This window comes from Numida meleagris, chromosome 4, assembly GCF_002078875.1.
Source record: "Numida meleagris isolate 19003 breed g44 Domestic line chromosome 4, NumMel1.0, whole genome shotgun sequence".
Lineage (NCBI taxonomy): Eukaryota > Metazoa > Chordata > Aves > Galliformes > Numididae > Numida > Numida meleagris.
In genome coordinates, this window is record NC_034412.1 from 52,812,400 (window position 1) to 52,831,049 (window position 18,650).

General features: G+C 38.1%; 1 long non-coding RNA gene across 1 annotated transcript in view; it reads left to right on the top strand.

Annotated features, from left to right (window-relative positions):
- LOC110397339 overlaps positions 1 to 18,650 on the top strand; it is a 246,945-nt gene that overhangs the window by 71,151 nt on the left and 157,144 nt on the right. The window contains exon 2 of the long non-coding RNA XR_002437713.1: positions 17,031 to 17,159. This is a non-coding gene — a long non-coding RNA (uncharacterized LOC110397339). The remainder of the gene's footprint in view (positions 1 to 17,030; positions 17,160 to 18,650) is intronic.

Genomic DNA, 18,650 nt, shown 5'->3' on the forward strand with positions numbered 1-18,650 from the left:
GTTCTAAATATTGCAACCTGAGAGAGCACATGTTAAATGAAGATTATAGTAATAATAAGCTTTTTAGATGTAATGAAAACCTGCCTCAGGTGTCCTTGACGGATGCCATTACAACAACCATAACATGAGCGTGGTCTTAACTTTGAATTTCCTGCTGAATGTTTGCTAGAACTCTGTCAAGCTATCTTTCACGTTTCCTTGCCTATTTGTCCTTCTCCTTCTTTTTAACAATATCTCAGGAACTTGGAAAATGAAATATGTTTTATTATTGGAATGGATTTTCTCTTTAGCTTTATTTATATGCGTTTGTTCTCATAGTATTTCTTGAAAAGTGCCAAGCCTGGCTTTATTTTGCTTAATGTTGTTTTTTATGGCAGAAAAAGGAGTTATTATTAATGTGTTTGGGGAGATGTAAGGAACTACAGCGTAAATATTTACAAGCAATAATTAGGCCAGCTTTGAGAACTTAACGTAAAGTAAAAAGGCATAGACCCTTCTCTAACAAGGTTACATGTTTGATTACTAATCCTATGATAAACTTTATAAAAGTTGAACTTAGTTCTGCAGCTAAGGTAGTTTTGAAATTGATTTTGGTGTTGTTATTTATTTCTTTTAAGAAAAAAGAGAAGAAAAATATATGTAGGCAGAAAAGTTCCATTTTTATCCAAGATATTTTTAAAATGAACTTCATGAAAGAGTATCATCTGCCCAGTCAGGAAGACTCTACCCTCTTTTATTTTTCTCCTGTAGGATATTATTCTGTTTACAGTAGTGTCACTTCCATTTATTTCTGAACTAGGATGTGTCACGTAGATCTCTCATATTTATTTGACTGGAAAAGAATATGCATTTCCTACCTTTTTCCTGGTATTTAGGGAGAACAGTTTTTCAGGAAAAAAAACCTCTAAGCGTAATATTAAGAAGAAAGTAACTCTTTTTAAAAGATACATCTTCAAAAACATCTTCAAAAAGAATAAGGCATATTTTTTCGGTCACCTGATTTGAACCATAAAATCATATTGTTGAAATAATGAGAATTTATTTTGAAATTGATTTTAAAACTTCAAAATTTGTAATGCGGGTTTGGAATTCACAGCATAGTTCAAAGGACAGCATGTGATACCTGAGTTCAAACATCCTATGAATCTAAAGTTCATGACTGCAGCTGTGGATTCATATCCATTCATTATTTTTTCTAAACAAATGGGCCACATCCTACAGTGCTGTGTGTCAATAAGATCATATTGGATTTGGTGATGCTCACAGGGGAAATTGTGCCTCATCTGTTCAGTTAAATGTTAAGTTCTGCCGGAAAGTACTTCTCTCCTCATCATTTGATGTTGTCCTGTAACACAAAGAGGTGTCTTCAGGAAATGCCTTGGAAGAAAAAAGCCTCTAATCTCTGATTTTGTTAGCTAAGAATATGATATTACACAGTTGTCTTATTTGAGAAACAAACAGGAATATTTTTTTCAAATAAAATGCAGATTTATAATGGTTTTGAGTTCTCACACTAACTGACATTCTTGCTGTGTGAGCTTTGTGCTGTTCCTCTCCACAACTGAGTTTTACCCATAAGATCTTATTCTTGTTTGGATGGTTTTTACTCTGTTTACATGCTTGCTCATGCTTTCTCGCCCACTCTCTGGTGTGCAGTTGATGAGAGTGGCAGGGTTTTCTGATGCAGAGTTTGGCATGCTGTATGTGTCTTGTCAAGAGAAAATGAGAGCAGACATCACCTGACTGCTTTCATGCAGCATTATCGTTTATAAACATGAAGGCTTTGCAGTTCGCTGGAGATGGAAGGATGTTAAGGTAGTAGATAGATGCACTGGATCTTGATATTTAGCAATTACCATTCATTTTAATGTGCTTGTTCTAGAATTTTATAGACAGGTTTTTGGTTTTGTTCTCCAGCCAGGCAGAATGTTCCTCTGGCTAAGAATGCCTCAGATATTTCCTTCCTTTGTTTGGAAAAAGAGACTGCTTCATCAGAGCAGCTGCTGTGAAATAAGACATTCCTTTAACTCATATCACTAAGCAGTGAGGAGTTCAACCTGGTATCCCGATTAAGTTGCTTCCCTGTTTTAGCAAAAGGCTTCTAAAACAGTAGACTCATCCAAGCATCCCTTCCCCCTAGAGAGGCTTACTTTGCAAGGCCTTTCTCTGTGACAGGGTCCAGGACAGTGTTGAGTTTAATGAATTATTCTGGTTAACAGGCTGTTTTTTATGATTACACCTGGAACAATCTGTCTTCACTGTGGCCCCTGGGCAGCCTCCATATGATTTTGTTTATCTCAGAGAGCCTATCCTTATCATAAAGGAGCTAGAGTGGGAAAGGGAAAGGCCATACCCATCACTAAGTATCTACAGAGTTTCAGGATGCATGGGAGATTCATCCAACAGTTCACACAAGAGCTCAGGCAGAAATGGAGAACAAATTCACACCTCCTGAGTCCCAGCCAATAGGTCTGAGCCTGTTGCACGGTGCTAGAAGTCTTCTCAGTGTTACAAGATTGCTCCTTTATTTGCCTTTCCCCATCATGAGCACGCTTGGAACTTCTTTAATACGAAGTATGGTTATGGTAATGATAATTTGTCAGTCTTACCCCTGCAAAAGAATGACTTCAAGACACAAGCTTCTTAGGACTTTGTAAATAGACATTCTCAAAACCTTGTCCTTCCACACACCTCTTTCCCAGGACAGTAATGGGCAGATAGTGTGCTAGCAATGCTGAGAATACAGAATAAGTATCCTATGAGCTGTCAGCATTTTGCGTGCTAGTGGGGTGTGGATATGATATAATTAAATATCTGAAATCCCTAGGGCTTTGGCACCCAAGCGTATGAATAAAACATAACTCTTAGCAAAGCAATGCTTTTGTGGAGAGAATATAAAGATAAATTGTAGTCCCCGGCCAATTACTTCATTCACATTATTTCACTCAATTGTGAAACCTGCTGTGTATTCCAGATTAATTGAATATTTGCATCCTTAATTAGAGCAGCTATTAGGGAGATTAAATGGCTATGTTTTTCACAAAGCACAACAGCATTGTAAACCTGCCTTTCAAACCACCTCTTACTCTTGACCTTGGGGGAAAAAATGAACACACAGACCATTCACGTGTTACAGCTGATGTAGAGAGCATACAGGAGACAGGATGATATGGTAAATGAATTGAGGCTGTGAAGAGAAAGCGGAAGTGTGAAAATGCAGACAAGCTCAGTGGATAATGGCCTTTTTGTTGTTGTTGTTCAATGTCAGAATAATAACTATTAAAAACAAACAAGCTAACAAGAAAAATAAAAAAGTAGGAGGGAGGAGTTTTACTAGAACTGAAAAAGTTATTCTTGGGGGACTTGGAATGAAGTGAAAGAACAATGATAAAAAATTTATATTGATCTGGAAAGCTTTGTTTGATCCGAACAAAAAAGATTTTCAGTACCTCAGTTAAAACAAAAATTGCTCTACAATGGAAAAAAGCATGCTTTTTGAAACCAAAATCTTGAAAATAGAGTTTAGTGCCAAAATAAAACGTCTTGCATTAGTTCCCGAATTAAGCCCTGGATGTTGATAGAAACCTTTGCAAAAGTGCCTTCAGACCAGTCCAGCCTGCACATGATGACCAGGGTCATCTCTATCAGTTTGTGGTGTTTTAAGCCAATCCTGATTGCTTCAGAGAACCCAGGGATGGGTCAGTGTGCAGCATCCATCTCAACAATCACAAGCTGGAGCTTCTTTGTGTACTCTGCAGTTATATTTTCTGTGGTTGTGGATAGGCTGTTGCATATGACAAAAACACTTTATCTTCTGACCTAGTGATGCCTCGGAAGTTTTTGTAATTTGCATGTCTGTCATGCTGAAAAGTTATTTCCCCCTACCACATGACTGTGAAGTCCAGAAATAAGGTCAGATGACTTCTTGCAAATTGCATTTATTTTTATTTGATTTTTAAATCAAGCAATATTTTCATTTTGTTCTGGAGAGAGAGCTTTTAAAGCTTAATCTAAGTGCTCCCTCAAGGCACAAAATCCTGAAAGCAGTGATAAAGAAAACCTTTTTTTAAAAACCCAATTTGCAGGGTCGAATGGGTGATGTCTAAATTTTGATTTTGGAGGGCATGCTGATGATGGGAAGTCAGGAGGTGGAGATTAAAAGAGCTGCTGGTGGTTTTTTCTTTCCATATTGTAATGAGAATGAAGAAATAGATGCGAGCATTTCAGAATTGCTCTTTGGATCTTTTTTTTTAGACCTATTTTAATGATCTTTACTAACCGCTATCAGATACAAATTTAATTCATGCAGACCACTATGAAGTGATCCTTAGTAAAGTCAGGCGGCACCTGTCATCACTGTGAACACTAGGTTTAGACCTAATTCAAACTCCTAGATAAACTAAGCCTGAAATAAGGTTTCTTTGCTTGAAAATATTTTCTTCTTTTTCATTGAGCATGTCAGATAATAAATCTATTTTCATCAAACAGCATTAGTTCAGGAAAAAGTGGGAAAATAGGCTAACTTGCTGATGGTCACAAGCACATGGTATCTTCTGGAATGATTAAGTTTATTGCACAGCTGCAAAACAAGGGCAGCCCTTCTAGAAGCGCTTTTTTTGCAGACTGCTGCCATGAGTTGAATTAAACAGAAACAAGGATTTTACTTAGGCTTTTGCATTCGCTATATCATTGGGGGAATAAAGCATAATTTCGGATGATGTACAATCTACTGATTGAAGTGCAGGTTTGGGGTTAGAACAAAATGTATGAAAACTTACTAGAATGACTTGAGATAGAGAAGAAAATTATGACTGGGACATGCATATATATGCAAAGAGCATATTTTGAAGCACTGTTACTGATAGAGGGGTGAAGCGTCACAAATTTCATTGCTGAGCAGAAGTGCTGGGACTAAATCATTGTGTCCTGGATTTGGAGATTTGTCAACACAAAGTGTGCAAGTCTTGTTTCCGTCGATTGTATCTGTTGAGCCAGAAATAGTAGTTCTGAAATACCAACGAGTTTGAGACCATTATCACTGTTAGCTTGTGTAATGTCAGGATAGAAGTGCATTCCCCTGTGTTACCACGTGTCATGCTATTTTGATGACTGAAGCTGTTGGCAGGGATACATTAAGCCAGCTGAGCAAAATATTCTCACTTCCTGCTGTTTTCTCTTTCTCTTTTTGCTAGTGAAGTTGGACAACAATCGTGCAGATGCCAGCAAATAAAAGTCCGCCGGTTTCTCAACTGGCATCAGCCTTCTTCATTCCAGTGAAACCAGCAGCACAGTGTAGATTTACATGAGTATAGTGGCTGGCTTGCAGATGTTTTTGGTACCTTAACCAGATATCTTTGAAACTGTGCTTCAGTGACTTAAAAAGTTATTTTTAATGAATAATGACTTTCTCATTCAACATGGAGTGTGGGGAGGAGTGTTTGATTCAAATGTTCTGGTTTTTGCTGGAAGAAGCAGTAGCTTTCCTCCAGTTGCTGGAAGCCAAACAAAAAGTCCTCTGTTCTTAAATGTAAAGTTATGAAGTTTACATTACAAACAGAACCTTCCTTTTAATCTAACTTAGGCTAAAAAATATTGTATTTTGCTTCCCCTCTGCTATATAATCCTTACTCTACTTAGTACTGGTGAGTACGCACCTTGTATTGCTGTGTCCCATTCTGGACTCCACAGTACACAGGAGACAGATATACTGGACAGAGCCCAACGAAGGACTGTTAAAATGTCTGAGGAACATCTCTCCTATGTGGGAAGGCTGAGAGAGCTGAAACTCCTGTGTGCCATCGTGTAGCACATATGGGACAACCAGGTGAATGAAGAGGGTTTACGAAGAGCAGGTCTTGATCTCCTGTGACACAGTGTCTTGCTTAAGTGGATGAGGGAAAAGCTGTAGATGCTGTCTACCTAGACTTTAGTAAAGCTTTTGACTGTGCTTCCCACCGCATTCTCCTGGAGAGTATCACTGCTCAAGACTTGGGTAGGCATATGCTTCCTTTTATGAAAAGCTGGCTAGGTGGCTGGACCCAAAGAGTGGTGGTGAACAGAATCAAATCTGGTTGGAGTTTGGTCACAAGTAGTGTCCTGCAGGGCTCTGTACTGGGGCCAGTTTTCTAATATCTTCATCAGTGATCAGGATGAGGAGACTGAGTGCATCTTTAGTCAGTTTGCAGGCGCACTAACTTAGGTGGGAGTGTTGATCTGTATGAGGGGAGGAAGGCTCTGCAGAGAGATCTGGATAGGCTGCACTGCGGGGCTGAGCTCGGCTGTGTGAAGTTCAACAAGACCAAGTGCCAGGTCCTGAATTTCAGTCACAACAACCCCATGCTATAGGCTGGGGGAAGAGTTGCAGGAAAGCTGCCTGGAGGAAAAGAACCTGAAGGTGTTGGTCTACAGCTGGTTGAACGTGAGCCAGCAGTGTACCCAAGTGGCCAAGAAGGCCAACAGTATCCTGGCTTGTATCAGAAATAGTGTGGCCAGCAGTGCTCGAGAAGTGATCGTCTCCATGTACTTAGCTCTGGTGAGGCTACATGTTGACTGCTGTGATCAGTTTGGGTTCCCTCACTATGAGAATGTCATTTAGGTGCTGGAGTGTGCCCAATGAAGGTCAACAAGGTTGGTGAAGGGTCTTAAAGAACAAATCTTATGAGAAGCAGCTGAGGGAACTGGCATTATTTAACCTTCTTTAGGACTATCAGGGTTAATTTATCACTCTCTACAATTATCTCAGAGGTGACTGTAGCAAGGCAGGAGTCCGTTTCATTTCCTAAGGAACAAACAACAGGATAAGAGAAAATGGCCTCAAGTTGCACCAAGACAGGTTTAGGTTGGATATCGGGAAAAATTTCTTCATCGAAAGGATTCTGAAGTGTTGTATCTGACTGCCCAGGGAAGTGGTTGAGTCTTCAACCGTGGAGGTATTTGAAAGATGTGTAGATGTGGTGCTTAGGATGAAGCTTAGCGGTAAACTTGGCAGCGCAAGGTTAATGCTTGCAGTGGATGATCTTGAAGGTCTTTTCCAACTTAAATGATCCTAAGATTTTAACCAGTTTTGGTTTTAGGCAGGCTGGATTCAGTAGAGACTGGAGCAGAGTATAATAGTACAATAATAATATATTATTCAAATGTTGCAGAAGAAATGCAAAGCAGAAAAATGAGGTACTGAAAGATGATTTTTTTCCCTTTATAATTGTAGCAGAGCATGAAAAAATAATTTCTTACCTATGTGATATCCAAATGGGAATTAGATTAAATTTGAATGTACTTGTTAAAATATGTAAAGTAAGAATAACTTTCTGTGCTTCTTTGAGATACAGTTAGGCATCTTTATTTTTCAAAGTGATAGGCACAGCAAAAGAAGCATAATATTTATTGTAATGAAAATACCTACTGCTTCAGCTATAATTCAGTGCTGGGGATGAGGATATGATATATGATAGTGACTATGAAGTAGTCACTAGAATAAGTGGAAAGAGCAAAGGAAATGCATCCTGTTGGAGAAGATAAGGAGATCTGTGAAAGTGCCCATCTTACACACTGTGTATTGATCTGTTTCAGAAGCTTCTAAGATCAAAGTCATGTTTATGTCATTCAACAAACCCAGGCTTGATGGATTCTTTGTTTCCTCTTCCTGCCCAGGAATTGGATTTGTTGTCATTCTGGCACTTGTACCTTTTAGTAAGGGGAAGACTTCTGACAAAGTATCTTCTAGGGGCTGTTCACCTGCCCAGGAGATTGCTCAAGTTTGTTGCAGTTCTTCAGCTCTGGTTTCCCCAAGCCCCCCATGATAAAGGGACACAAAAGACCCAAAGCAACCACTCAGTTTCTTTCTGTGTTCCATTTCATGAAGCCCCCAGACAAACTGCTGCACCCACTGCCTGCTGGAAACTCACTGTGCTTTGTAGACCAGGCTGATGAGTAGCAGTGAGTCTTTACACTTAGTCATTAACATTTAGAAAGGGAATTGTGATTCCTGTGGTAGCAGTAATGTTGGAGCAAAAGTCCAAACACACCTCAAGAAATTATCGTGAATCTAGAGCATGCTGTTACGAAATTTTGTAGGCTAAAGGGTGCTGGCTATGAGGTGATTCTTCTATTTGTTTAATAATCATATTCTACCAGAAGTCCTGAAGTGTCACAGCTCTAAATTCAAAGAAGCATTTTTTAATTGATATTTTACTCTTTATTTTATTTGCTTGCCTTATTTTACTCCCGAATATCTGTATCTAAGCTTTGTTCTGCAACTGTAAATGGCACCGACAGAAGGAGAGTTTGCGGTCTAGTTGTAGTAAAAAGCATTTTTGGTGTAGACCAAACTACACAAGATGCCAAGGAGCTTTTTGTGTGCGCCTAATTTTTACTAGAGGGACCTAGTAGAAGATGCTCTTAATTTTTCCCTTCCAGAACATAATCATGATGTAGACTAGCAAGGGCAGAAGGGACATCCTCTTTCTACCTAAAGAGATGAGATCTGAGAGGGAGGTACGTGGTCCAAGAACTGCAGAGTACAAAAAGGTTTGTCTGCCCTGCCATAACCTCTTGATCTATTCAAAGACAAATAGGAAGTCAGCATGCAACAAAAACACTGATGGACTGTACACAAAAAAAGAATTATGCCAAGTCCTTCAAATTCTGGGACTGTAACTAATTTTCCGTGGAATTTCATTGGCATGCTGATACTTCATCCTTCAGTAGTGATGGGTTCTGTTTGTTTCTCATGTCAGTTGCTTTCCAACTGAATAAAAAATAAAAATAAAAATAAAAATAAAAAGGGAAGAGAAAAACTGGGAAAGCTGGGCAAGGCTACCATGGGTGACAGCTCTTGAAATATGAGACACTTGGGAAAGATCAACAGGGTGAAAGAAAATGTAAAAAAAAAAAATATATATATATATATAATAACAAAAAAAAAACACCCTGATTTTTAGCCCAGTGGACGAGAGCTTTTGCTGCAACAGCAGTAACTGGGATATGGAAAATACTCTTAAGTTCTTTTTCTTCTGTTGTGTTTCTAGGCTTGTTTGTCCAGTGGTCAGTTGACTCAATTGCAGGCTTAAGATCAGGCCTTTAAGATCAGCACTTGCTATCTCACCTTATTTCTAATGAGCAGTTGAAAAGAAAGTGATTGCTTGTCTCCTTAACCAGCAAACTGAGAGCATGCTGGCTGGCTGAGTTAGAGGCTCCCTTAGTTCTCTTTCCTCTTTTCTTTCACACAACAAAACCCAGCAGTGTTATCTTTGAAGAAGCGCATCTGAGAGCTTCCTTCTGTATAGACAATGCATCCAAAAAAATGTGCACAAAAATGTTCTGTGACACACGATCTACTTCTGTTTGGCAGAATGCTTTTTCACAGATCTGTCAGTCCTACACAAATGGCTAACTGGAAATTAGCTAGCAGGGGGAAACAAAATGGTCTCGCTACAGGCAGAGGTCCATAAAGGTGAAAAAAGATGTGCTGATAGGAGAGCGATACAATGATAATAAACAGCAGGGTTGGAATAGCTAAATGTTCCTAGCTTGGTGAAAGCCGGCTTTCTGTGCTATAAACAGAAATTGAGGTTATGGAGATGAATCTTGGTCCTATTTATCGCAACAGCCACTGGCTTCATTTGGACTAGAATTTCATTCTGTTTCTTTCCCTCATGGTAATTTCATTTTAATAATTGATTTTAAAAATGTAGCTCTTATTCTTTCTTAAAAATAAATTGGACCAAGAGGATTCCTTATGCAGGCTGTCTGCCTTCTTCATGGCTAAATGCACTTGTCGTTATCTTCTCTTTAGAGGGGAAAGCTTTATCCTAAATAATAGGCTGTGGTTATGAATTACAAACACTGTTGTCCAGGCCTCTGCTACTGACTTCTGTGATAATATGGGCTCTCAGCTGCCTGCTGTGGAGCATCATCAGTCACAGCTGTAATTCATCAGATAATTAGGCAGTGCTGAATTTTATCAGAATTCCTATTTAATTGGAGATATTTGGCATTATTCTGCCTATGCATTTCACATTTAGAGTAAAATGAACTCTCAAAGATAATGGAATTGGATTAGGTCTCAGCACATCACAACATGTCTTATTACAAAATACATCAATATTTTCAAGATATCAGCTGCTTTGTCTTTGAAGTCCTATCAGCATGTTTACTTCTGGGAGACTTGTGCCAAAGTCACTTCTTCACTGGGGAAGCATCAGCAGAGTCTTTGAGTGAAGCAAAACGTTTGTCTTGCTGTCAGTCTTGTTGGGCCTTTAATTCTGACTGTGTATGTCCTACCTGGGTCTCAAGCAAGGGTCTACTTTTAGGATATCAGCAAGTTGCAAAGTTCACTAGTGTCTATTTGATGCTAGCTCAGGTAATTAAATCTGGTAAAAGTTTCTTTTTCACAGACTTGTGTAATGATTGAAGTACCTAAAAGATTAAAGAGAAAAGAATAAGAGGGTAGGGGTTGGAAAGACGAGCAGTGAGAAGCGCAAAGTGAGAAGAAGGGGAAGAATTAGAGAAAGAAGAAAGATGAAAAATAAAAGAAGAGAAAGGATGAAAGAAGGGGAACAATGAAGAAGAAAACTGAAACTAGCAGGAGGGAAAATAAAGCAGATTTACTTGAAAGTAGGAGCCACTCTTCTCCCATTTTTTTTTCCTAATTTACTGATGGTTTCAACTTGATTGAAGAAAACAAAAAAGGGAGCATTGAATTGCAGTGAAATCATTGTGAAAGCTCAGTTACATGGATATGAAAAGCATAAATCTCTGTGCATTTCCCTCATAGCTCAGAAATTCAGAGAATTCCTACCTTTCCAGTACTTGTATCAGGTTGGCATGTAGCAGTGTTTCATCTTGAATAGAAGTATCGGTTGCTTGCATTCTATATTCCAAAGTCTGTGGACCTTTCTTTCTGCACTTCTAATTTCATTAGAATTTTTCTTCTTTAGAAATTAATTTGTGTTACTCCTTGAAATATGAGTGGATTGTCGTTCCAGTTTTGAAAACAGTAGCAATTCTGCACTAACCAAATTCTGAATTCTCTACCTCAAATGCAGTAGAGAAGGTTGCTCTTTCTCAATACTTGTTTTCAACACATCCAAAGATAAGACATGTTTTCATGCCCCAAACTATTAGTCTTTTCAGAACTCTGTTTCTCTGGTACATAGGTTTTGTCATCATTCCCATTATAGTCCACTGTTCCCCAAAAATGGCGTAGACTCAAAAATCTAAAATCTAGTATTCAAGCTGAAGAGTTTTACAAACACTATGTCAATGTTTTACATAAGCTTAGATTTTTGTATCTATGTGGCTAATCAGTAATTCCTTTTTAAAAACAGGGTGCTTGGTTTCTTTAGGTTTTTTTTCTAGATTTCTAGCTAAATTAGTAAGCTGGTGTTCTCTATGCCTTGATGTGTAAATTTTCTTTTTTTAAGTCTGTCAACCTGTGTGTCAAATTTTGGCATAGATGATATTTAATTCATGGACTTGAGAGAAGTTTTCTCATGTGTTTTCACTGCCTTTTCTCTTCATACTTTGTGAGACTTGAGGAAAAATTGTTTTTCAAAACTAAGAGGGAGATGAACATTTAATTAAATACTAACATTATTCTTCAGCATGTAAGCATTTGTTAGAATTATTCCAACTTTATTAATGGTTGAAAGGATGTACAATTATCTTGCTGTGTGGTAGCCCTTAGCAAATTCGATGTTAAATAGCCTTCAATTTTTAGCTTAGAGAATCATAGCGCACTTCCTGAAATCTTACTGCTATGTCTTTTTCCTTTTCATAACAACTGCACAGGAGGCCACGTCTTTAGCTACGTTTCATAATTTTGAAATGCCTTTTCTTCTGTAAATTCTGTTAACTCAGCTGTTCCTCAAGTCCTGCATTAAGGTTGAAAAACCTATATATTTCACTTCATTTGGGGAAGTTTTTCTTTGTATTAATTTATAAATAACAAGTAAAGAAAGTAATGAGATTAAAAATAATTTCAAAATAGAGAATTAGAATGTTTTGTTCCACAAAGATCAAAATGAAATGTTTTTACCTATTTGAACTTTTTTCAATTTTTGTTTCAATTATAATTTTCACAAAAGACTTTACTTTTGATGAACTGTCATTTTTGATAGAAAATACACCACAGGAATAAACATCTGGCTACGTGTGAGTAACGGAATAAAGAAATACAATTTTTACTGTTGTCAGTCTCAAGACCTGCACAGTTAAAGGTCAAAAGAACTAGTAGCTGATGAAGAAGTCAAAGAAGGAAAATGTGTGAAAGTGAAACTATGTTTCTCAGCAAACACATGGATGGAGAGAGAGATGCAGGCTTGATTACAGGAGGTGGGAAGCAGCAGTAAGCATTAAGGGGGGGAATAAAAGGCCCCTTGATATCTTTTTTTCTCATGCTGCTGCAGTAAATCTATCTGACATACCTTGTGCTTTTAAAGGAGACCCTCCTACAGTGACTAGGTGTCAAGAATCTGTCTTGATTTCTTGTTATTCAAAGAACACGGGAACAAACTGTAATGCAGTATACTACACAAACGCAGACCATGATCAAGCTGTTGTAGCTACACTGTTACTGATTTCAATGCACAGGTCTTGGAATTCTGCTGTGCCAGAGCCTTGCTGCACCACTACACCAGTGTGTCTCATAAATATATTTCAAAATGGTTTCTTCCTGTAAGTAATGTGTTTTATGTTTAGACATGGCAGGACCTTGTTAGCATGAGATTACTGTTCTTCCCTAGTTGTTAAAATACATTTGTTTCATTTTGCGAGTAGATGCAAGAAAGTCCATGAAAATCATTTGTAAGATGCTATTCACCATGGTTCTTTCAGACAGACTGACCCTCTTTCAAGCCCTGCTAATGTATCTCTCCCTGTTTGAGACCCTTCTCAATCTGGCCACAATGTTATAGGCAGATCAGAAAGGGAATAATTGGACTGATTTTGCTAAGAAAACAGTTGAGCAAACTGCAGTTAATTCACAAGCAAAGCTTAATTCTGAATATGATTTTTTTTTTAATCTTTTCGTCATTACTAAATGTAGAACCTATTAAATGGTTCAGTCTGGGGGAAGGTAGGAAGATCTGGCTTGGGACCTAAGCTCTGCACTGAAGAGGTAAATTAACTTTTGCAAATCATTATATCACTCACCATCTCAAATTCCCCATCTGTGATGTAGGGTATGTTTTCAGCACTGCCTTCTGCTTGCACACCTCTGGATGAACTAACAGTTTGCCTCCTCAACTGAGAGCACATCCATTTCTATATATTTTTATTAGAGGTGACAGCTTGTCACTCCAGTGCATCTTTCTGTTGCGGCACATTACAGGGTGCAACAAGGTAGCATGATTAAATGAAATGTCAGCCCCACATCACAATATTTAGAGATAAATGTGCCTGTGTCCAGTAGGGGAAAAACAGTTACCTTATAGAGCTATTTTGCTAGATAAAGTGAAGATGCATATTGTCGTGAATCATTCGCTTGCCAAGCACAGCTAGTTTTATTGTATTAGGAGGTTCATCTATGTCACTTGTAGTTTCAGTATCCGGAAACCAACATGGAACAAATGTGAGATATTTGGTAATTGATCCTTATTTTGTAATTTGCAAAAAGAATAGTCATACTCCAGGGCCATATTTCAAAGTTCCATAAAAAGGATATGAATTTAGCCAGGTAGCAAGATGGAATTCCGGTGTTCACAGCATTTTTATCAGGGAGCTGTATGAAGCTGAAGTGACATTTTCATTCATAAATTATCATATTGATGTTGCTGGGTAGGTTTCAGTCATGGGAACATAATCATGAGTGAGTCTACTGGTTAGCTGAAAATATTTGACTTTTCTGTATTAGTTTTATCTGGCTGGAAGTTTTAGTAAGAAGCAGTTGATAGTCTCTTGCTGTCAGAGTGGCAGTAACTCCTTTATTTACAAAGGGAAGATAAAATGTAAATGTACATAGCCTTGTTTTAAAGTGGACTGGGGGGGTTGACCTAGACATTAAAGTGTCAGAGTGTGTGCGAAAGATCGAAAGCCTAGTCCTGAAAGTATCGGGTACATTCTTTTCAGAGTTGGGAGGAGAGGTAGTGATTTATAACCCGACTTGGGTGCCTCATTTCACAGTCTCTGCTGGGGAGACTTTTAAATAAAAGAGGAGCGTGCTGGACCACAAACACCACCTGTGAGGGAAGCAGCTGGACCTAGGGAGATATGAGCAGTCATGAAAGCGTATGGAAAAAACCTCAGCTGTGAAAATCTGAGATATATACAGCAGGCAATTTCATAAGATAGCCAGGATTTAAACATTGAAGCTATGCACTGTATAGGTACATCAAAAAGCCTAGATCTACTTAAACAAGTAAACAAAGATTTTAGATGTTGTGATCAAGTCTTGCATGTTGTCTCTAGGCTTTTTGTTAAGCCACTTAAATGCTGGATGAGCATCTTTAGAAATCTAAGTCATGTAAGTGCCAGAAGGGTGATCGCTATCTGGTATCTGACTCGGTTTACCTTCAGACTTGCCTTGAGTGTCCCTGGTGAACTGGAAACTATCCGGTAGCCTCAAATAACTAGAAAGGAGAAGTTTTAACTAGACTAACAAGAAGAGCAATCTTATTTGATATGCTATGTTAAAGGTAATCTAATAATATTTTTATTAAGGACTGCAGCTTTTTGGTTTTCAGCATGTAGTGTGTGCAGTTGTATATTCAGAAAGTATAACATCATTGTGGAATATATAGAGAAAATCCCTAGAGTTTATGGCACTCTGGAGGATGTGTATTTTGAAACTTCTATTAACTGCAATATTGTGGGACATAGTGTAGGTTTACAAGATGCACACTTTAATGGAATATGTTGACTTTGATAATCATTTACCTGTCCATCATTTATGAATAAATGTCATGGTTTCGTCTGGGATAATTTTCCTTGCGGAGTCTTGTATCGCACTGTTTTGGATTCCTGATGAAAATAGTGGTGATAACACATGAATTTTTGTAGTTGCTGAGCAGTGCTGCACAGCGCCAAGGATATTTCAGATTCTCATGCTACCCCACCAGTGAGTACTTGCCGGGGGGGGGGGGGGGGAGATGCTAAAAGCTGAGAGGGGATAGAACCAGGACAGCTGACCTAGGCTGGCCAAAGGGATGTCCCATACCATATGGCACCCTGCTGAGCAATAAAAATTGGGTTAAAGAAGGAGTAAAGGAGAGATGTTGGGAGAGATGCATTCATCTTCCCAAGAAACCGCTACATGTGATGAGTATGTTGCTTTCCTGGAAGAGGCTGAACACCTGCCTGCTGATATAAAGCAGCAAATAAATTCCTTATTTTGCTTTGCTTACATGCACAGCTTTTGCTTTACTAAGTGAAGTGTCTTTACATCAGTTCATGATTTCTTGTGCTTTCACCTTTCTGATTCTCTCCCCATCCCACCTGGGGAGAATGAATGAGCAACTGGGTGGTGCTGAGCCACCTGCTGGGGTTAAACCACAGCAGTGGAGCAAGTCATAACTCCTAGTGTTGTTACAGGTTGTCTGAAATTTAGGAAAACAAGACATGGACACAAAATACAGATGGTTTTAATCTCAGATATAAAAAGTAGTTATGTTTAGATTTTCTTTCCTTGCAAATGAGCAAGTGCAGCACTGTTTTTCCTAAGGTTTTCCAGAGAAATTTGAAAGCTTGCAAAAAAATCTGTTTTAAACAGTTTAATTCAGCACAGTTGCAATGTGGCTGGCTTTCATCCAATTGTTTCCTATGAGGTGGAGTCCAGGCTGGCATTATACTTCAGGCTGCTTTCCCCTGAATCATAGGATTAGATTTTTAGAGAAGTAAAACACCATTCAGTGGAGTTGTGCCAGCTGGTACAAACTTATTTCTGTCACTCTGAAGACCTTCTAAAGTTGTTTTTATAATTAAGCACCTTTTCTTCTCTTTTCTCCTTTCACAATGCCAACTGTGTTTAGTTTTTACTTTTCAGGAGAGAGCAGCGAAGTAGCATGTGTTACGTCTTACCCTTAAGCTGAGGGTGCCTTGATTTCTGAGTTGATCATTGTTTGCAGAGATCAGAAAGTATAAGAAAATGAGAAACCCAGTGATACTGTAGGAAACTTTGATTATAAGCCAAGTTCTGCTGTTCTGAAATGTCAAAATAATTTTCTTTTCATACTTTTTTTTTGTGGAATCTCACTTATGGTATTGAGAAGACAGAGCAGGAATGAATTCACACTGTCCTGTGAATTCATGTGTGCACTGTTGCCAATACAGAAATTCATCTGTGGCTGTTCTGCATCTTCTGTACTATTTTTTTCTAATGATATCGTAGAGAACAACCTTATCTTTGAAATGAATGAGCATCAAAGTGAAGCTCAACTGCCTAGTTATCCTTGCTATCTGTAACACATTCTTTGCAGCTAGACATTAAAGAGGTGCTCAAGTTAACCACAGAGTCAAAGCGTGGGGGCTGGAAATGGCCTCACAGAGCCACCTAGACCATCCAGCTAGTCATCATTGTACTTGTCATGCAATCCCAAGAAACCTGGATGTTTCATCTCTAATATGCAGTTATTGCACTTTCTTTTCTTGGGATTGAATGGTAGAGAGAAATAAATAAGGTCGCCTTGTTGCATTTTCTCTTGCTTCTAATTTCAGGCAAAAATAGCATGTTAACTTCTTCCTCGGAATGTCTCTGATCACCATGTATATGTCTTCTAGCATCTTAAACAAACGTATTTATGCATGGGTTCTATCCTGAACTGAATTGAGTGTTTTGAAATAGGATGATAAACTGATCTGGAGTTACACTTTTAATGACCTGTGATCATGGCTCAAGCTTTTCTCTGTCACCCCTAGGGGTAACAGTTCTTGAACTTCTGTGTTTTGATGGAAGTTGAGAATCTTATGTGGCATCTTCTTGATAGTTACAGTGCCTATAAAATAACTTCATGACAAAAAGTACTTTTTACATAGAATAAAGAAACTTCCTACGTAAGACAGAAGAAAGTGACTCACTGGTTCCCCTCCTCTTACAGATGCACACTGTTCATCTTTCCATCATCTTCTCTTGGGCAGGAAGCCTATGTGCGACAACATTTAATTTTCCGTCACTTCTGCAGTGTTCTTCTAACTGAGAAGCAGGAAAAGATGTCATTTACTAGCAGGTACATTTGCTAACAGATGTTTAATTAAAATCTAAAGTGAAGTCTTTTTGATGATCATGTTCTGTAAATGTACAAGAGTGGAATTATACTGACATAATTACAGTATTGGTAAATATCAAATATTAAGGTTGCTATGCTTAAATATTCTCCAGAAAGAGTTTGCTTTGAAGTGGTGTTTGTTAAATTTCCACTTGTGTCATGCTGATTGCATGGCAATCAGCCACACATTAAAAAAATTGCATACGAAACAACTAGCAGAACTGAGTAACCAAGTAAATAACTGATTATTTGCAACAGCTGGTTGGGTATCCCAAATCCAGAAATATTCAGATAGACTTGCATCTGTTAGGGTGAGAAAATTCGTCAAGTCTTTTAGTAATTAATAGAGAAAAAAATGAAATTTATTCAAAATTGTATTTATTACTTTTTTTTTTCCTCTGACCATGGGATTTAAATAGAGTCTATGAACTGAGCTGCTCTGGAGTAGAAATGTAGCAAATACACTTATATTTGCCTTTATTCTGCTCCCGTGTTCCTTGCAGAAAAATGTTTCTCCTCCAAAATTTTCCAAGTAGTTAGCTTGCAATTCCAAGGAGTCCTTTTTGGACCCAGAGTATCCAGTATATAGATATTAAATTCTCCGTGTTTGAAGGCTTATGCCAGTTCTGTAATTTTCCATTAGAAAGAAACAGAAATTGTTTTAGAAGGTGCATGTCATCCTGAGTGCCACTGCACAGCTCATAAATCTGGACCTTGTTTTAATTTAATGTGTCAGAAAATGACTCATTTGTTCATAACTACATTAATTCATTCACAGCAACACTTTATAAAGGAGGCCCAGCTACTGTAAAACGAATAATCTCAAACTATCAGCTCTCTTGAAAAACAAGTATACTTCTCATCATTGGTGGAAGCATGCCTGAACCAGAAAAAGGAGTTGTGTCTTACAATGTGTTGGGCATAGCATCCTCAGTAACAGGTATTCTTAAAAAGCGTGAACTTTCCCTACCCAAATTAATTAGATTGGTTTAAAACAATCCTACTAAAGTATTAAAGTAGTTTCACTGTTTTAGGGATATTTTTTAATCTGTTCTTGGGTTTATACGTTTTTTTTAATGACTTGCAATCGTGGTTGAAGCCTTTATCTGCCACCCTTAGGGTTAACAGTTCTTGAACTTACATCTTTTGATAGGCGTTGAGAATCTTAGGTAGCATCTTCTTGATAGTTACAATGCATGTAAAATAAGTGTCATGACAAGTATAGTGACATCACAAGCGGTGGAAAAACAGTAGTGAAGTTACTTCAATAGATAGAGTTTGAGTCTTGTCTTAGTTTTGCCTCCTTAACATCTAGATATAGATAAAGATTTGGAAATAAAATACATCCTACCTGGACTGATGCAGATTCACCCTGAAGTAATCTTATTATCTTAATTGCCTTCCTCTTTCACTCTTGTTCTTACCAGAATTTCAGTGTACTCTGTTTTGGGA